The 22341-nt window shown below is 31.9% G+C and overlaps 1 protein-coding gene across 8 annotated transcripts in view; it reads left to right on the forward strand.

The window, feature by feature from the left end:
• The window catches only part of LOC124425553 (lachesin), a 192610-nt gene that overhangs the window by 22250 nt on the left and 148019 nt on the right, over positions 1-22341 (forward strand). The window contains exon 1 of one of the 8 annotated variants that reach the window (XM_046966042.1): positions 20229-20384. The exons of the other annotated variants lie outside the window; for them this stretch is intronic. The gene's annotated coding sequence lies outside the window, so the exon portion shown is untranslated. Of the gene's footprint in view, positions 1-20228; positions 20385-22341 lie in introns of those variants that run through there. 8 annotated transcript variants of the gene reach the window in all.

Below are 22341 nucleotides of genomic sequence, written 5' to 3' on the forward strand. Positions count from 1 at the left end.
CTCTTTCGGAGTATCGACGATTAAAACCGATCGAAGGATTCAACAAAAAAAAAGAAGGAAAAATGAAAAAAAGGAAAAAGTGAAAAAAAATACTTGACATTCCGACAGTCCAGAGAGAGAGAGAGAGAGAGAGAGAGAGAGAGAGAGAGAGAGAGAGAGAGAGAGAGAGAGAGAGAGAGAGAGAGAGAAAGAGAGAGAGAGAATATCATCGAATTCGTTCGACCAAAATTGGATCTACTCATTGTCAGTTTATAATTAAAGCGTTACTTTCTATCGAATTAAATGAATAGAAAAGAATGGATAGATAGGGATGATATAACTCTTTGGCGATCTTTCAATTGATTTTTTTTTGGAATTAAAATGACTTTCATTCTTCGTTTTTTTTTTTGTTTTTTTTCGTTGTCGACGATTTTTTGACGACGAATTGCAAGAGATATTTGCGAATTTGTTACGTTTTGTAAACCGCGAATTTATTCAAAAGCAACCACAAATCGTGGAAATACTGAAAGAGGTCTGTCGTTTTTTCTTTTTTTTTCTTTTTTTTCTTTTTTTTTTTCCATTAAGCGATAGATCTCATAAACTTGAATATTTGGCAATGCGTGCATGTAAGGCAAACAAATTGGCTAATCGATGAGCTTTTTAATTTTTGGATTGACGAGGAGTGATCATGGAGCCAAAAAAAGAAATGAGAGCCAAAAGAAAAAAAATTCGGAAAAAGGCAAAGTCATGATAGCTTCGATCGAAGATATAATTAAATGCTTAATGAATCGTGGAATAATTTAAACCATGGAATTATGTGACTTCGAGATAGCGTTCTAATAAGTTCGATTTGGAAAGTTTCGGTGTTTTCGTACCGTGGGGCCGGGTGGTGCTTTCATGAAACGATGATATTAAATCGTGATTCTTTTAATTAACGATTCGGTATTCGCTTCAATTAGTAAATTAGAACGGTTCGTTTTAAATCGTGCTATTACTCGGAGAAATACGATCGTGAGAACTCGTTATTTAATATGAATTTTCGCGTACGATTGTGTTTTTTACATTATCTATAGTATATATCTATGTGTACGTGTGTGTATGTCTTTGTATATATATATGTATATATATATATATATATATATATATATATATATATATATACACACGTATATATGTGTGTGTACGTATAGGTTTTACGTTCGCTGCAATGAGTTTACGAGAAATTATTTGATTATGAATTTGAGTACGATTGCAAACGTACTTTGACTTTTACCAATGTATTTAAAAATAAAACAATGAGAATTAAAAATGTATAGATATAATGTAATGAAAGTAATCGGAGTAAGATAGATAATTGTTCGCTGACCCGATAAGGTAATTATATCTAACGTTATTTTATGGTTATGGCGAAACGTAAATGTTTTTTCGATGTACACACTTATTTTATCAAGAGTATCTCGTTAGTATATAATCAAATAATTTTTCTAAATTTTTCTTCGTCTTCCTTTTCCTTTCGTCTTTTTTTTTTTTTTTTTTTTTTTTTTTTTAATAAATCATTTTGTATATTATACAAAACCATCGATTGATATAAGATAATTTTTTGTATAAAGAATAACGTATATTATAGAAACGTATTTATAATATCGACGGTTCGAAGTATTTCATCGTACTTTGACGTAGATAATAATCCATAGTTTGTATTGCTCTATGACATCATACCAGGAGATTGTCGTAAATCTATATTATGAAAGCACGGGGACGGTCATTCGTTTCTATAGAGCGATATATTCGATGAAGTTGGATTAGGACGATTCGTCACGTCCGCTCTTGTCACTATCACTATGTTCCACGAGATATTCCGCGACCGGAGGTGCCATTAAATTTATCTCTCATCAGAATCCTTCTTATCTTCTTCCTCTTCTTATTCTTCTGCTTATTTTTCTTCTTCTTTCATTATTTTTTTTTTATGTTCGTATCTTCAATGTCAATATTATCGTGAAATAATATCTACATAATTCTCCCCGAATTTCGTTAGCATTATAACGTAAATTTCTCCATATTGGCCGTTGATCGTCTCGCTCATTAACGATCTAATTAACCGTTCGTACCAATTATCGTAGCTAAGTTTCATATTGGTTTCCGGGAAGTTTCGTGAAAGTCGTTGCCGTTAAAATTATACCGACTTAACGACGGAGAACGAATTGAGAGAAATACAGAGACAACGAAGAGATCATCCTCTCCTTTCGAAAATTTTAGTTCCAAATTCGATGTCCAACAATTTATCTAATTCCTCCAACCATCCCTACATACGTATCCATATATATACACACACACATATACCAATCTTGGACATTGCTTCGTTTCGTGAAACTACGAATTATTATTATCATAATAATATACCTGATGTATTCCTCGTTACGGCTCGTTACGCGAGAACAGTTAACGAATATCCGCTTAAAGACAAAGCGATCTCATTCGAAGGGACAACGGCGACTTAAGCGTCCTCTCTGTATAGTAGCTCTGTATAGTATGAGTTTCATCTGATATGTATGAGGACGTATGTCGCACAGCTTGTTACAACTAATTGTTAATCACATCCTGTATTTTCATAGATGAAAACGAGAAGACGAGAGCGAAATATGACTGAAGATACGAAATATAAACGAAAGATATATATATATATATAAATAGAGAAAGAGAAAGGAAGAGAGAGAGAGAGAGAGAGAGAGAGAGAGAGAGAGAAAAGAAGATAATAAATAATAGTGTAAGAATATTATTCATTAACGTAAACTTATATCAGATGGATTTAGTTTTATATAAGTAAATATTTTTTATTTTGTAATAATTTATTTTATTTTTAACAAAAATATATATATATATATATGATGATTTATTTATAATTTAAACGTTAGTTTTCGTGCGTGAATGAATAAATATGTAGAATGCTAATGGACATCAAACGATTATTTAATATCATTTCAAAAATTTGTTTGATGCATATTATCTAGTATCTTACCTCTCTATCATACACACGTAAGTAAGTAAATAAGTACATATATAGACAGACTTGTACACCGATAGACAGAGCAATTTACACATACTTATACGCGTATAAATACGTAAGATGAAAGAATTTAATAACACCGAAAACAGATGCTATACGTTTATAAAGTCGGTATGTGTGCGACATAAGCTGTGGATGCAATAAATGAAGGGTTAGAGAGAAATAGAAAAGGAAAGATTCGTGGGTAATACGAAAAGAAGAGAGTGAGAGTCTCGGAGGTTCACGAGACGAAGATCGCATCTCGATGAAAAGGCAATGCCGTCTTCGATATTGCTTTCCACGTTGACCTCCATTCTTTCCTTCGTCTGTGGAAAAATGCTTTTTACTTTCTCGACGTTGATTTCTCCTTCTTTCATCTTAACGCCCTTTCTGCGTAGAAAAGAGAGAGAGAGAGAGAGAGAAGGAGAGAGAGAATGGTACAACGATCTAATTTTCTTTTTTTTACTTTGCATGAATCCAATCAATTCGATGGCAACTCAACGAAACGACATTCGTTTCATCATCGTACAAAACGATTGCCAGTCTATCAGCGATAAAAAAAAAAAAAAAAAAAAAAAGTAAAATGCATTCGAACTTAGAGAAAGTTTTCTCTTTTTATTCGTGTTAATAATCGTTTGGTTTGATCTTTGAAAAAAAAAGAAAAAAAAGAAAAAAAAGAAAAAAAAATTAGATCTTACTTTTAGTCATTGAATTTTTTTATTTGTAATGACTAGCGCCTGAAGAGAGATAACACTCCATACATTCGTTCATATTTTGATATATATAACGCGGGTTGCCTATTATTAGGCATATCGGTTAGATTTGGAGGAGGGGGATTAAATAATTTTCCTATTGATAAATGATGTTAGAAATTGCAATTATCGAGGAAGTATAAAGTGTTACCTATCTCTAGGCTTGACATTTTCATACTATCTGACAAATAATATTATTACGTATAAGTACTTTATAATTTCTATTTCATAGCGTTTCGTTAGTCAAAGGGAACAACTCTGTAGTTGCTATCTGTCTTTTTTCCTCTCCCTTCCTCTCTCTCTCTCTCTCTTTCTCTCTAATTTCTCTTGAAGATCAACCCGGAAGTTAATTTTATCGACGCCTTCACTGCAAAAGTGTACAGGTTGGAGTAGCTCCTGCTAATTACGAGTAATTAGATAAATCGTCGAGCGAGCAATTTTTACGTCGAGGAAGGAATTAGAAGCGGCCGTGCCGTGCGGCGTTATCTGATAAATCATTAATGCAGTTAATTAAAAACTTTAATCAACCCTCCGCCGGCGGAGTAGTTTCAAGTTGCTTCGAAGCTTTCTCCAACGTTGACACTGTTACCGTAGCTTTCCGTAATATTTGAACTTCTTCTTCTTCTTCCTTTTTTTTTCTCCTTTTTCTTTCTTAATGTTTCCTTTCTTTTTTTCTTTTATCTTTTTTTTTTTTTATTTTTTTACTTTTCACTTCACTCGCGAGAAAAAACGATCGATGAAAGGCCGATGATTAATTGCAATTAGATTGAACGATGATAGAGAGCTTAAATTCTGACACGCGAGCGAATTATATCAATCATCGTTATATCATTCTCTCGATGTTCAATATGTTAATAGGATTCGAAATAAAATTTTCATTTCAAAATCGTTCGTTTCTCTCTCTTTCTATCTATCTATCTATCTATTTGTCTTTCTCTCTCTTGTTCAACAATAATTTACCAATTAACTATTTATTCGAAAGCGAATGTATCGTAAAGGAATAAAAACGATAGATGAGAATCATTTATCAATTCGACAAACGATCTACGTTTAATTTCCTGGGTAGAAAAAAATATATGTTTTCCGAATACTCCCACGTCTTTATTATCGTTATTTTTATCGGTTTGGAATTCCAACATGGTATCGCGTTGAACCATGAAGCACGCGTTTCAATGGCAACGAAAATTCCGATCTCTCTGCGCATTTTTTGCAGACGGCGCAACGAGTATAACGTTGAATACTTACCTATTGGAATTTATATATTAGTTGTACACACGGCAGCATGTGCGTTTCAGGACAAAAGGGTGAATTCGCCATGTTGGATGGTCGTGGAATGCGATAGAGTGCGGCTCTATGGCATCCGGAAAAGAATTTGGGTCAATGAGAAACTCGTATCAATGTGTGTTGCTCTTATCGACGATCGAAATTCTCTCTTTCTCTCTCTCTCTCTCTCTCTCTCTCTCTGTCTCTCTTTCTTTTTCTATCTCTCTTTTTTCCTTCTCTTTCTCTCTCTCTCTCTCTTTCTCCTTGTTGTACTTTCAGATCAGTACAGTAGATTGGGAACCGTGACAATTACTCCTAGGAAAGCGCTTTTGCCATGGTAATCGCCACTTTGCAATATTTCATTCTTCCTTTTTCTATTTTTTTTTTTCTTTTTTTGATTTATTTCTCTTGGTTCTCATTGTTTCGAATGGTACTGTCTCGACGTTTAGCGAACGACTTTTCAATTTATAGTAAAATGCTTTGACCAGAAGAAAGTTAATATTCGACCTTGTCTAGTATTGCAAAACCTTTCTCTCTCTCTCTCTCTCTCTCATACTCTCTTATTCCCTCTCTATGTGTGTATGTGTGTGTGTGTGTGTGCGAACGCTGGTTGGAAACTTTATATTTCAGGAAAGAAAATCTTTTAAGAGAAATAAAAATTCTATGGAACATGAGAGATACTGGATTCCATGAGAATCCACTTATTTATAGGTGTAATAAAAGTAGTAGTTTTCTAAGAGGACGCTCAAGTGGAATAAGTAAAATGTGAAAATTGGGTTTTACAATAGTTGCGTTTACGTTAACTTCTCTTTTAACTTTTGTAATCTTCTCAGCTTAATAACGTCTTTTCGTATAATGCTTTTTGTTTTACAAGTCGTCTTTTATATTTCTTTGTGTAATTGCAAGAGAAACGTTTCATTTTCTTCATTTTCTCCATATATATATATATATATATATATATATATATATATATATATATATATATATATATATATTAAATACGACAATTATTTCATTTTCATTCGTGTCGACCGATTTTTATTTTATTCGTCGAGAAACGTTTTCGACTTGATATTTTTTGCCTTTGATAGGTCGCAAAAAAAAAGGAAAAAGACAAAAAAAAAAAAAAGAGAAGAAAAAATAGAAACTATTGTTTCTTATAATAAGCAGGACGTTAACTTAATTATTAACTTTTTCTTTTCTTTGTTCTTTTACCATTTTCACACTTAAATCATTAAGACAAAGTAAAAATAGATTTCAATTGTATCTGGGATGGTGGTTAAAGGGGCAAACGTGGTAAATGGCACATTGCATTTCACGAGAATGCCTTTGTAACTGACAATGAGTAGCCACGGTGTTACTCTCACTGCAACAAAACGATCCACGGACTTTGGTCTTCCTTACGTCCAACGAGTAATGTCCTGACCGTAAAGTTTATGATGCTCTTTGGATACGTATCGCCGACTTGTATTCCATTATACGGTATATAGTGAGAGAAAGGAAAGAATAAGGAGAAGAAGGTTCGAAGGAAAAAGGAAGAAAAAGGTGAATTTCACAAAAGTGAATTCAACTTTGTTTTATCGAGCGTAAGAGGAAAGGGAGGAAGAGAGGATGGGGAAGAAAGGGGCGGGGGTGGACACGTGCGAATCGTGTGAATCTCTAGCATCGTTATGTACTTGGAATAAAGAGTTAAGAATTGCCATCGAGGAAGTAAACTTTTTATTAGCTTTGAGAATAGACACTTCACTTATTTTATTGACTTTGTTAAGCCTTATAATCTAATAAAAGATATATATATATATATATATATACATAGTATAAGTACGACTTAAAAGCTTCGATACTTGAATTGACATTGTTACAATTCACAACAACCTATGCTACATATATTTTATTTCGCATTTACTTCTTCTTCTTCTTCTTTTCGTTTCTTTTTCCTTGTTTTTCCTTTCTTTTTTCTCTTTGGTTTTCAGTTTTTGTTTTTTTTCCTTTTTCTTCATAAATTTTCGATCGAGAGATGAAAGTTCGATCGACATGATCGAAGTTTCTTCGAGAGTGAAAAAGACGCGACAGGTGGTAGCCGATCGAATAAGAAGTACACGCTACTTTCCACTTATCGTTTTACATCGTTCACGACGTATTACCACTACTGGCACTATCCAATACCACCACCAGTACCACCACTACCACAACTATTACTACTACCACCATTACTATCACCGTTACCACCACCGTCGTCACCACTACCGTCACTAGCACGACGTTTCGACGTGCTCTTCGAAGCTCTCAAGAGTAAATCGAGTTTCTTGCCCCTTTGGGACGATGGTTACCACCAGTATGTACTACCATTGGACACAAGCGCGAGGAATAGTATCTACGTTGTAATTAGAAATCCAACGATAAACGTTTAAATCTTTTCGATCGTAGTTGATTAATACCAGAAAAGTAATAAAATCGTAACATGTCGGCCGATCGAATTGAATAAGTGTGCTCGAAAAAAAATATGAAAATTGACTCACTTAAGATATATTAGAAATATTCAAGGTCACCGGATATATTTTTTTCCATCTCTTTTACTCTTACAGTATAAATTATTGAAATTTTTCATTAACCTGAAAGAAAATCAGGTATTTCGTTGAGAAAGTACGATCTTTCGTTGAAGCGTTTAGGGCGAACGTTTTTTTCTTTCTTTTTCTATACTTTTTTTTTTCTTTCTTTATTTTTCTTCTTACTTTCTTTAAGTCTCTCTCTCTCTCTCTCTCTCTCTTTCTCTTTCTTTCTCTCTTTTTCTCTCGTTTACCTTTCATCCGACTAATTTAGAGTCGAATCACCTTTACGAAATCGTCTTTACTTGATCGACTTTTATTGAGCAATCGCTGTACTCTTTACTACCTTGCCTCTCTCTCTCTCGCTCTTTTCTTCTTTTTCTTATTCTCTCTGCGTTTTTTCAATATTTTCGTCTTATTCCTTCTTCCCGTCTTTCATTATTTTCTTCCTTCATTGCCAAAGCAACTAAAAAAAAAACTAAAAAAGAAAAAAAGGATAATAAAGAACAAAAAAAAGAAATAAAGAACGTGTTCCTTTTTTTCTAAAAAAAAAAAAAAAAAAAAAAGAATATTCATACGTCCTTGATCGAAATTCATCCTCTCTTTGAAACCCTTTGAATTTGTTTTCTAACGGGAACGCTTTCTCGACTCGTTAAATCGATTCCGGAAAAAGAAATTGTATTCTATATGTTTTAGTTCTTTTCTCAAGCAAAGGAGGATTATTACGTAGGACTCTTCTTTGTTCGAATCTTTAAAAGTGAATCCGAGATTCGTGCTAAGATATCGATGACAATTAATACGTTGGCTATATTATTTCAACGTAGTTACTCGATCGCGAGTATTCATTCAGAATCCGATTAAAACTGGGAATCGAGGAATTGGATCGTGTTTGTTGGATTAACGAGCACCAGTTTGCATGTGAATCGACGAATATTTCGTCGTTGATTTACGAACTCCATCGTTGTCGTAGTCGTTGTAGTCGTATTGAGGAATCCTTTGAAGTAGGCAAGGTCAGAGAATTTAGTATCTCTCTCTCTCTCTATCTCTTTCTCTCTCTCTCTCTAACTCTAGCTCTAGCTCTTTCATAATATCATCTACAACTCGTCGAATTTGCATGAAAATCTTGGAGAGAAGAGAGCTGTTGCTGGATCGAGCGGTGAACGACGATGGAAGGAGTCAAAGGGTTAAGAAGTTTTAGAGTTAATAATGAGACTTTGAGACCAAAGAATTATCTAACTTTTAGAAAGAAAAGTCTTTCTCTTTCTTTCTTCCTCTCTTTTTATCTCTCATATTTAAGATCCTTGTATATGAGGGCGTTTCGAGATGTATATGAGGTAATCGTTCTAATATTAAATCGACATTAGCGTTTTATACCATAAAACAAGATTTCTCCATTCGGAAATTTCTCCACGTTCCTTTTCGGAGAATCGACTTTGGCTGAATATATAGGTCATCCTTGTGGTAAAGGTATCTACGTGCAGATTCGATAACTCCTTCGATTTTCAATTCCGGCTTTTGATTCGTTAGAATTCGTGGTTCCTTGATTCGTACTAGTTACCTAGAATGTCCCATGCTTGTTACTTCGTTCGTTCATTCGTTCGCTCATTCTCTCGTACGCTTGTTCACTCGCTTTGCTGACCTATGAATGTCTACAAAATTATGGGTACGAATCACGTATAGTGTTCGTGCAAGCGGCATCCACCGCTTGACGTGACGCGATTCCCTATGAGAGCTGGTGTAATTGCGCTACGTGCCCTTATGTGCACCGTTGCGGCATGAACTTCCTCGCGGAAACCGGCACTACCATCTACAGAAATTTCCGAGGGAAAATGGATGAGCCCGGCAGGTGGAAGAGAGACGGCATTGCCAATATGCATCTACGCTTTCTTGTCACCGTTGTTGTTCGACCGTAAACAGGATAATCGCGCGAAACGCAGCATATTCGAGCTCTGATATTACTGTTGTTCTCGTACGAACTGTAATCATCCTACCGTATTCTTCCGCATATTCCCGAGAATGGATAGGTAAATTTTCAACTCGAAGAAATAACCTATTCTTTCTTTACTTTTTCTTTCCCTTCTTTATCTATTCTATTTTCATTTTCTTAACAATCATTCGATGTATCCATTTAACGTATAAACGATTCGAGATTTCGAATTGTAAGTATGTTAATTTTCTTTGAACGAATATTTCTCGTATAAAATTATTTTAATATATTCATTCATATCAGGCAAATTATAATTCATTATAATAATTTCAAATTTTAATTATTAGGACATATAAAATGTGTAAAATTATTATGACATATAAAATGTATAATAATTGTATTATCAACTCGCAAGTAGATCGTTTTTATCGTGGAAATATAATCGAATATATTTCTTCGATTTATTCGTATTTCGATTATGTCGTATTTATCCAAATATATATATATATATATATTCAAATATATATAAATAGATAAATTTATAAAATAAATTTGGAAAATTCAAATGGGTTTTCGAATACTTCCTGGTCTATATACAATGCCGATCTATATAGTGTTGCATTTAATAAACGGCACCGTTGTTGAACGTTCATTGATTATGCAGTAGGGATGTATATCACTTCCCTTTTAATCCGACGACAGGTGATTCCATAAAGCCAAACGCAGCATGCACCAGAGTCGGCCATTATAAGCGCGAACGGGTACTTGTCCTTTAACTAAGCGGATGCACGTGGATTGACATTCGAGACAACGACAGCCGAGTTGACGAGATCGAGTAGAACGTGGTTATTCCTCGTCCATCATCAACGTGCCTACCTGTCCGTGAAGTTAACGTTAAGTGACTCATCCATTGCGCAATAAAAAAGAAAAAAGAAAAAAAGAAGAAAAAGGAAGAAAATAGAAGAAAATAGTAGTTCAAATTTTTATTACGAGACGTTCAGTTTTATGCGATTTATTTCCTGTTCTTTTTTTTCTTTTTTTTTCTTTTTTTCTTTTTCGTTAAGATATTCTAGTGATTTTAATTCAATGTGATAGAAATTAGAGATTCAATTTATATGGATCAAGAATGTTTTTATACGTATATTTACTATATACATTTAATATATATATTTATTTTATATATATAAAATTTTCTATATTATACATTTATTTTCTAATATTTATTTTTACGCAAGATCTGTAATAATTTTTTTTTCACATACTCTATTATATTCTTTTGATTACATATCTCTTGAATTACATAGGACGATATATGAAATCGATCGATTGATCCTTTGCAATTTTTTTTTTTTTAATTTGTTCACTAAGAACTTTTTGTGCTTTTAATATATTTTTTTTTAATTAGCAGAAATAAATAAATAAATAAATATATATATATATATATATATTGCATACATATTTTTTTTCCTTTACATGGTTAATTTAATAAAAATATGACGTTTTGTTAAGAAAAAAGTTATTATTGTCAGACTTGAAATAAGAGAATTCGAAGGGTTAAAAAAAGACAAAAAAAAAAAAAAGAAAGATACAACCGAATAATCGAAAAGTTTCTCTTTTTGAGCTCCGTACAAGTCCGTACATTATGTATAAAATTGTTGACGATTATAAAGTATATCGATCGCGCCGATAAAAAAAGTGAAACAAAATAGCATAGATCGATAAACGTTTCGCACCCTGTGTCACGTCCAATTTGCAAATGGTAAATGATCGAGAGAAGAAGATCGGATGTGGGGAAAGTGGAGAAAGAGGAGGAGGTAGAGGAAGCAGCATGAAGAATCTTCCACGCTCTTTTTCGTTCAATTCGTAGTTCGTAGCACTCGACATAACCATAGATTTTGGAGTCGACGTTTATACATCGATATTTCGCGTCTCGCTTCCACCTTTCTCTTTGTTTCGCTTCTCTCTTTACTTACTCGCTCCATTACGGGCAATTGCCCATACGCTACCCTTCAAAGAGAGCATCGAGCCGAGTATATTTATTCAAACCGCGATGCACTAGCCTATCCTTTTTATACCCTATCGTAAAGCTTTCTTCTCGAGGCATAGGTACTTTTCGAAAGACTCGACATGAGATATGTAGATACATAAATATGCATCTGTATATCGATCATGAAAATCGATTCTTGATTTTTCGGTGCATAGTTTACGAGAATGTTACTCTTCGAATCGATTTTCTCAGTTATAGATTTTCTTATTTCTATCATTTGTTGAAGATTGCGAGAGAAAGACTGAATGTATATGAATATATATATATATATATATATATATATATATATATATATATATATATATATATATATATATGTGAGTATGTCTGTGAGAGAGAGAGAGAGAGAGAGAGAGAGAGAGAGAGAGAGGTATATGTGCGAGATAGTTTTCCTCTACCATTCACGTTGTTTGAATATTATTCGAGAAATGTTCGCCATTTGCGAAATGACATATTCAAGCGAATAATGCGTCTCGTAAATATGCATATTTAATTGTCATTTGTTTATATCTCTACACTTAAATACATATTAACGACTCCCAACAGAGAATCAAATTTGTATGAGCATCGACACTATTTCGGAAGAGCTGCTCGCATCATTTGTTAGCATACAACCACTATCACCTATCCAATAACGATCGACTTTTCCCATTATACGACATTATCATTAATGTTATCTTCGAATGTTCATAATCATTGATACGAGCTTATAGGTTTCTCTTACATTTTACTCGATATTTAGATTGAATCATTAAATATATATGAAGGTATCTTTTGAATCATTCGTTTGCCGTATTAATACATGTCATATAAATACATAAACGTGTACGTAAACATAGAATAATTATGTATATATTTTTAAATGTTAATTAATGCAGCCCGTTGATACTTTTAATGAGCCATCTAAACGAGAATTTCTTGCTACGAAAGTAATATATTCTCTTTACAAATACAATGAATCGAACTTTTATTCTATTTATCTATGTATATATATATGAATGTACATGTGTATGTATGTATGTGTGTATGTATATAGCAATGCGTATTAGCATGCTTTATTTAGTTACGTAGTTTAATAATAATAGTAGGGAATTGTAATATGAATTGTATATTAATACCATTTATTCAATTTAGTAATTAAATAATATTACAGGATATAATCATGGCTGGTTATACGTTTTCCAGATCATATTCGAATTACGAGGTTAACATGATTTTTCTTTTTATTTGAATTTTTGATTTTTATGGAACGAAATCTCTCGATGTTAATGCGCAGTTAAATTATATTTTCTTTTCGATAAGAAATTCAGAAACGTGTTTTTCTTCGTAGAAGTATAGTATTCTCTGTCGAGTATTTATTCAGTCTTTTCTAATACAGTATTAATTCGAGATGCTTTTTAACATGTAACAAAAGAAAAAGGAATGAATATGGAAAGAGAAAAAGCGTCCATTTTCTTTACATAATAAGTAAGAACGTTGCTTAGTTCATCTTTTTACTGATTTTTTTATTTCTATCATTTTCTCATTTTTCTCTGTGTAATACAACTGTTGTTAATGAAATAGAGAAATTTATGAAAAAGATGGAAGAAAAAAGGAGAAAGCTTGAGAGAACAATGAAAGGATTTCTTTCTCCCTCTTTCTCTCTCTCTCTCCCTCTTTTTTTTTCTTCATGAATCAAACAATATCATTTCCTTCGATTTCTTTTGGAAAATAATCTGATATCTCTGATCGATATTACGATGTCATTTTTCCACGTCTCAATTATATCTCAATTAATCCCACGTAATAATTTTTATTATTTTATTTTTTCTCGAAGCTACTATATCGTTTATCTCAATATTTCAATTATACATAAATTCCACAAGATGTTCGAGATAATAATAATAATAATAATTATTATTATTGTTTTATTTTTATGATACGAGACGAAGATCTGAAATTTTCCAGTAGGAGAAAATGTAGTAGTACAAGAAAAAAAAAAGAAAAGAAAAATATTTATTTAAACGATCGACGACGATAAGACGAAAGAGAGACGATTGTTCCTTCTTTTTTTTATCATTTTACTTAAAAGCGCAATACATATATGTATATATTTATTTACGTATGTATATAAATACTACATAAGTACTTATTCACTTTGGGACTAGTTCGAAATCGGTGTTACTAGGAAAAGAAGAGAACAAATGACTTGGGGCAATATGGCGACGGGTGTGTCAGAAACGGTACTTTGTTCGATAAGTCACGTTTTCTCTCTCTCTCTCTCTCTCTCTTTTACACTGACACACACACACTTTAGTGTAGTGCTTGCTTTTTTTATCTTTCCTTTTTGATCGGACAAGGTTGCGTGTATTGGCAAAAGCTTTGCCCAGGAAAGGCTTATTTTGATGAATAAACGTCGTGAGGAGGAGGCGCGGAAGAGAGAAGGCAGTATCTGATTTACTGGACCATAAATATCTCTAATCTGTACGAGACATGGGGGCTTCATCTCTCTCTCTCTCTCTTTCTCTCTCTCTCTCTCTCTCTCTCTCTTTCTCCCTCTCGCTCTTTCTCTATTTCTCTCAAGCTCTCTTTACTGGCCTGGTTTTCCTTCCGTTTTCCATTCTTCATCCATTTACCGGCTAAAAAAGAGCACTGAATAACGAGTCAGCGAGCAACCGCATCGGAAAACTTTTAGATTTCCTCTCTGTCCTTCTCTCTCTTTCTTTCTCTTTCTCTTTCCCTATTTATCTCTCTCTCTCTCTCTCTCTCTCTCTCTGTCGTTTTTTTTTCTTTCATCCTTCTTAAGCAGGAACTATATTTACGCGAATAAATTGTTTCAATTCTCGATACGAGAAACGAATTTTCTAATTAATAGTTTCAAATGAAAAATGTACATCCTTCAGTTCAATTGAGTTTATTTTCGAAATATACATCTCTCTCTCTCTCTCTTTCTTTTTTCTTTTTTTTTCTTTTTTTTGTTAAATATTAAGCATCCTATCTATTTTTTTATTCTTTTCTATTTTTCGATGAGTTCGTTTATTTTTAAATATGTCTGTTTTTTATTTTTCTTCTTTTCTTTCCTTTTTTTTTTAAATAATATGTCCTCAATATTATTTTGTTCTATTTTTAGAATTCATCATCATTCATTTCTCTCTCTCTCTCTCTCTCTCTCTCTCTCTCTGTCTCTGTCTCTGTCTCTCTCTCTCTCTCTGTCTCTTTCTCTTTCTTTCGAACGTTGGCAAATATTCGAGATTCGTCTTTTAGCATTTTCTCCTTTTCCTTTTTCTTCTCAAGGCACATCTTTATGGATCATTTAAAATTCGTGCTCGTTCACGAGTACCAACGGATTCGAAGAGATATCGGAGAATGAAATCGGTACTGGGATCACGAGTTCTCATTACAACGACCGAAACTATCTCACGATCTTTCCAACTGACGCCTTCTTCCTTCCCATTCTCGTTGCCATCAAAATCTGATTCGTTGATTATGATAATTAGATGTATAGATAATATTTGCTGAGTTTAATAAACCGTATCGATTATATTATTTAATATTATTGGAACGGAAAGTATCTTTAACTCTTTAAATTGAACGAGTTAGTTTTTACGAAGATCACTTTGATTAATTACATTGATTAATTGGATTAAGATGTATTAGATTTTTTTTTTTATCCTTTTAACAAAAAAGAAAAGTCCATTAACACAAAAGAAAATTCTTTTTTCTAAAATATTAATACATTTTTAATCATAATCATACTTAATAAATTAAACTTAATAAATTAAATATATCAAACTTAAATTCTATGAAATATATGAGGTTAGTTAATTAACCTTGATAACATTATAATTTTTATCAAATATTTAAGATTATCATTATAAATTTTAATAATTTTATCGAATTTATCTATTATCTATCTATTACATTTATATTTCAATAGTACAATGAAATTCTTTGTCATTATTTAATCAATCCTTCGTACCAATGTACTTCGTCTCGAAATTCAATTCTTGTATCTATTAGAAATTTCATCTTTGTTTTCATCGACTGTCGTCCTTAATAAATATAGTAAATGCAAGAACAGTAATAGCAGAACCTCCTCACTAACTGAGTTTACATCTCAAGAGTAAATCGACTTACCGTTTGACTCTCAACTTGTCCAAGTATCGAACTTTAATTAAGTTGCTTTCCATATAGAATCTCATGGCTGACAGATATATGATATATAGAAGCAATCAACGAATTCTAGAGCTGTCTCGAACACCAAAGACAGGAGAGAGTCAGTTGATTGTTGAAACAGCTGTCATTTGATCTCTGACACTTCTCTCCGATTATGGTTCTTGACTTAGGTTGGTTGACCTTTAGCGAATAATACGTGTCTAGCAATTTTGTTTAAATGTTCCCTCCTATTAAGTAAACTCGATTAAAGTGGGACAAATCATTACCGAGAGTTCTACTGAAATAGTTTATCCTATAAATTCCTCTCCTCTTACTTTATTAAAGTTAATCTTTTATCAGATGAACGTAACTTTTCTTTTCCTTTCGTAAATTTTACATTTTTTTTTTAAACTAATTATCGAATTAGTTTTAAAGAAAAAAAATTCGATTATACATAAGAAAAAGAAAAAAGGGAAAAGAAACACGATAAAACCAAAGTCGAGTATGATTAAATCATCTATGAAATTATGTTAATTTTCAAATCGTATTTATATTTTTAAAGTTCTTCTTTCGGCATATATATATATATATATATATATATATATATATATATATATATATATATATAGATCTACGAACTTTTTCATATTTTTCAATTATAGATATACTCATATAGTTTATACAAGATATACTCATATAATATTATCATATCAGTATAATATTATGATATTAGTCTAAGTAATATTATACGTAACTCGTAATCAAATATAACTTCGTATACAATTAAAAGAAACATGTATTATTCTGAAAAAATTTAAATACATTTATTAACATTATATTTTTACATAATACTTATTAAATAATTAAATAATTAAATAATTAAATAATTATTATTTAACATAATATATTTATTAAAGAAACATATATTACAAACCTTTAAATCCATTAAAATAGATCCAATGTAAAAATATTTCTTTTTCTACCCCTTTTTTCTTTTATATAAGTAGATAATATATATATATATATATATATATATATATATGTAAATTAATTAAAAGATTAATTCAAATTCAAATTATATAAAAAGCAATTAATAAAAATAATCATTGTATTATATAAGTAATACTATACAATATAATTTTAAAGAGATTAAATGAACTTTTTAATGTTCGTAATATTATCTCTAAAAACATTTATTTCCATCGTACAATCTTTTTTTATTTAAAAACGATGGATAAAAAGATAGATAGATAGATAGATAGATAGAGAGAGAGAGAGAGAGAGAGAGAGAGAGAAAGAGAGAGAGAGAGAGAGAGAGAGAAATAAGGAGAAAAGATAAAAAAATGATGAGCGTTAAGTGTCATCGCATTTTTCTTTCAACGATCATCATGATACGGAGCTGAACAGTGTCTTTTACGAAAGTCATCTCCGGAAATCGGCATCCACTCCGTTCTCACTTCTACCCTTTATCTATGTATTCGTATATACGAGCAGCCTAGTCGTGGTAATCGGGAAACCGTATTCGAAAAGAAGGGACTCGTTGATCGAGGTGTGACAGAATGATATAAAGCGGAAGTCTATGATAGAGAAGAGAAAAGCAAAGAGAGAGAGAGAGAGAAAGAGAGAAACAGAGAGAAAGAGACAGAGTGACAGAACAGAGACAAAGATAGAAAGGAAGAATACACACACATACACATACATACATCTCGAACCCTTTTTCATTTCCTTTTCCGATGCGTATAAACAGTTTGCTTCCTGCGATCGTTCTCGTAAAGTAAGCTATGTGTCTCCGGTCCTTTCCAATATTCGTCGATACGAGTTTGGGAGGAAGAGAGGGAGGAAAAGAGAAAGAGAGAGAGAGAGAGAGAGATGAATGACTATCTACGATTTCGCGAAAGTCGTCGTCATCGTCATTGTCATTTTCGTCGTTCTATTCATTTCATTTTATTTTTTTCTCTTCTGTTGTTTCTTTTCAATTTTTTTCGATTTTTTTATCGTTTTCGTAGGAACAGACAAGATATGAATGGCACTACGCTTATCGAATTTATTCGCAAGAAACAGAAATATTTTCGTGATTTGTTGATAGAAAGCAAACATGACTATTAGAATGTTGTACTCTTTTCAACATCGATGTGTTGTTTATGTATTTTGTCTTCGTGTATGTGTGTGTGTGTGTATGTATATATGTATGTATGTATATTGTATATATGCATGTATGTATGTGCGCGCATGCATGTTTTAATATTAAATAGAATTTTAACGAAAACGTGATGAAACATAAATGATGAAAGAATTAAAATTGATATCTCCTGTCGTATTTAAAAGAGAATATAAAAAATTTTTCGAAGGAAGGAAATAAAAAACAAAATCAAATAAAGTGATGAATTTAATAAGCGAATTCGTCGATAAAATTCTCAAAATGAATTCGTTCGTAAATTGTTCTTTTTTGTTCGAACGTAACGGGATATATATACATATATATATATATATATATATATATATATATATATATATATATATAGCACTTCTGTGAATTATAGAAATGAATAGATGAGCATTTATTGGCGATATTTTTGTTTGTTTCAAATCATTGAATCACTCGATACTGGAACATCCCATACGACTCTATTATTCAAAATAACGTGATTGTTAAAACGTTGACTACATTAATGTGTCGTTGACTACCTTAATAGTTAATATTTTTTAGGTTATTATACAGAATAATAAAAAATTCAAATCTCTATTAAGAGTCAAATCAAATGAATATATAAATTTAGAATATTTCGGTGTAAAAATTTTATTTTAAACGTTTTATATATATATATATAAATTTCTATATATTTTATGCATATAAAATTGTATTCTAGTACTCATGAAAATATTACTTTAAATATTTTATGCAAATGAAATTTTTTGAAAATTTTCTGTTTCGAATATTGTATTTAAAATACAAAAAAAAAATATATATATTCCTCCTTGAAAATTGTAATAAACGCAATTAATTGATAGTCAAGTATGGCAATACAGTTTTTATTGCGTATGACATAAAACGTATGAAATTTTTTGATAGAAACATTTTTAGTAAGACAAAAATGAAAATGTTGTAATATTTGAAATTAACGAAGGATGATAGTATTAATGACTTATATTGTGCGATAAATAAAAGGAACAAGTGTAGATAAATTGATGTTTCTTTGAGAAATCATTTTATTTTTCAGAAAAAATTTAATAAAATTAAACCAGGAAAGACATAAAACTTCATTTAAAAATTCATTAATTATATTAACATATTTTATGTATATATATATATATGTGTGTGTGTGTGTGTGTGTGTGTGTGTGTGTGTGTGTATGTATACATACTATAATATATAAAATTTACTTACATTTATTTGAAAGACTGCCATTAAATGAAAAAAAAAGAGAGAAAAAAAAGAAAAAAATATATGAATAATAAGTAAGGCATTACATAGTTAAGTATTATAAAGTTCGATGCAAGCATGCGTAAATAGAGGAGAAAAACACGTTTGGAGTTTAATAAAGTTAGCCAAAGGCAAATTCTTTGCATTACTCTTTCTTTTTTCTCTCTCTCTCTCTCTCTTTTTCTTCCTCTCTTCCTCTCTCTCTCTCTCTCTCTCTCTCTCTCTCTTTTTCTTCCTCTCTTTCTCTCTCTCTCTCACTCTCTTTTTCTCTCATAAAGAAACATCAAGAACAATAGAAGCTGTTGTGAAAGCTTCAAACGATTCTGGTGACTTTGTAGAAAATATTTGAAAGCTTTCGTTTTGTCATTTACGACATTATGAAATAGCAGCAATGTAAACGATTTGAGAAAGAAAAGTCTTTTTCTCTTGCATCTCTCTTGATTTATCTCTCTCTCTCTCTCTCTCTCTCTCTCTCTCTCTCTCTCTCTCTCTCTTTCTCTTTCTCTTTCATCTTGAGCAATATCGCGTTCCAGTGATTCGACGTGGGCAGGTTACATGAAAAAGACCGATCGTGGTGTAGACCCCCTGTAAACTCGTCCATTACTGTCTTGCCCAAGTAGAAATCGCAGTTAGCGAGCAACGTAGGAGGTGCGACGATGACTAATCGTTTTGACTTGTCGTATGACGCCGACACAATGGCAATTTGTTCGCTAAAAATTGCCTTTACTTTTACGATCTTGATATCCTCGTCACCACCAATGCTAACTCTCATATATCTTGGATACGTTATCACGCCGAGTTATGGTGTAATTATCGAATATTGTTTCCTTTTTATAATATACAAACGAAAAAATATATATATATATTTTTTTGTAATCATTAGTTTTCCTTTATTTTTCTTCTTTTGTTTCTCTATTTTTAATATCACGTTTTTATTGGATTCAATCTGATCGTGATTTCTTACTTATAGAGAATTAAAAATTTTACTTTTTTGGTTTCTTTTTTTCTCGAGTTTTTTTTTCTGTTTTTTCTTTTTTTTTCCCACTTTTAATATCTCTCTTTTATCGGTTTAACTCGATTGTGATTTCTTACTTACGAAGAATTAAATTCATTGCTTTTCGAAGTGTCCTTAAAATTTTTTCTCATGGGAATGACAAAACTGGATAAAAAATGATGGGAACGAAAAAGCGAAGACTTTTTGATTGACCTGAAATCTTGAATAAAGCCAACGAGAAGACGAGACTTTTCTTGAGAATTCCTATTCTCGTTCGGGTAAGATTTTATGGTATCGTATCGTTGAAAGCGACATAGTACCGATACTGGTGCAACATTTCTCTTCCATCTCCTCGTACTCCACTTCCTTGTCCTTCCCCTTTTACGAGAGTAAAAATATAGATAACAAATGTCATAACCGTATCATCGTATTTCATACTTAAATATAACACAGATATAAATTATTATAACGGATATAATAATCTTCTTCTTTTTTTTTTCCTTTTTTTTATAGATAAATAACACATTACATAAAATTATATAAAGACATATTATATCTAATATATATATATATATATATATATATATATATTATCTAATACATATATATATATATATATATATATTGTAAATATAATACATACATAATATATAAACGTTATAAAGTATTTTATTTTTCTCTATATAAATTGGTCATATCTATTATATTTTATTTAGATATATAACGTATAAGAAATAAAAAATAATCTTTTTTTTCTTATACAACAAAATATTTACGAATCAATTTGATATTAAACACATCGACAATCAATATTGTCAAAATGAGATCGCATTGGTCGAAATAAAATCATAGAACTTGCACGTAATCTAAAGGGATACAAAACATAGCTATTTATATACGATTAATGTCAAGTTAGTTCCAGCAAGACATTTGACGGAAACAATAGCGACTTATCTCAAAGAGAGAGAGAGAGAGATGGAGATAGAGATAGAGATAGAGAGAGAGAAAGAGAGAGAGAGAGAGTAGATAACATTTATGCGATAAGTATTAAGTATGTATTAGAATAGAATAGAAGATATAGGATAGGTAATACGAGGTTGGTGTTGGACAGACAGTGAACATTTCACAGTAACGTACATACATAGTTTGGCATGGACCGCTTAATCGGTTCTTCCATTTACAGATGCGGGAAACCGTGCGCGAGAAGTGTCGTCGCGACGTGCTACGCGAAATCGCATTACCGTCGTTGGAAGTGCACGAATCTAGGGTGAAACTCGGTATCAAGGATTTCGCTAGACGGAACCTTCTAGGAAGCGGAAACTCTCAACGTCTCTGAAGTTTCCCCGCGAATCGCTTATACACGCGCTTGGAGAATGTCGTTCTTTGGAAAAGGAAGAAGAGAAGAAAGGTAGAGAGAGAGAGAGAGTGAGAGAGAGAGAGAGAGAGAGTGAGAGAGAGAGAGTGAGAGAGAGAGAGTGAGAGAGAGAGAGAGAGAGAAGGAATATAAGGAGTCAGACACGATGATATGGATACGTTATTCTCGCGTTATAGCGAGAATATGTGAGTGAATGAGAGAGAGAGAGAGAGAGAGAGAGAGAGAGAGAGAGAGAGAGAGAGAGAGAGAGCAGAGAGAGAGAGCAGAGAACATTTCGTTTATATCCACCGAAAGCTTTCGTTTCGTACGAAGCACTCACAGGCGCTTACGTATACTCACTGTACTCGAATTCAACCTGCTACAGCACTATTTTTTCCCTTTTTTTTTTATGCTCTCGTCCTCTCTATCTCTCTCTCTCTCTCTTTCTCTCTCCCACCATTTTATTTCTTTTCTTTTCGTATAGTTTTTTATTCCCCCCTTTTCTTCTTTTATTTACTTTTTCCCTGGGAAACGTCAGCCTTTTCCTCAGTTGACTCGTAGTACACTTTTTTGTAATACTCTATTACTAGTTCGAACGTTAACGTTGTTAAATGTATGCGTACTTTAAAGTGTAAATTTTTTTCTCTTTGTTAGAATTTCTATTAGAATATGTATGTCTGTTATTCGAATATATATTTCTTTTTTATCAATTATTTTTTCCTTTCCTTTTTTCTTTTTTCTTTTTTTTTTTTTGCTACATCATAGGAAAAATATAGAGCAAGTATTTTCGCAGATAGTTATCGAGTAATTCGGATCGGTCATTGATGATCGAACAGCTTTTAATTGACAACGGGATACACGGAGGAAGTTGTTGTTCCAAG

Source organism: Vespa crabro, chromosome 7 (assembly GCF_910589235.1).
Source record: "Vespa crabro chromosome 7, iyVesCrab1.2, whole genome shotgun sequence".
NCBI classification, from domain to species: Eukaryota; Metazoa; Arthropoda; class Insecta; order Hymenoptera; family Vespidae; genus Vespa; species Vespa crabro.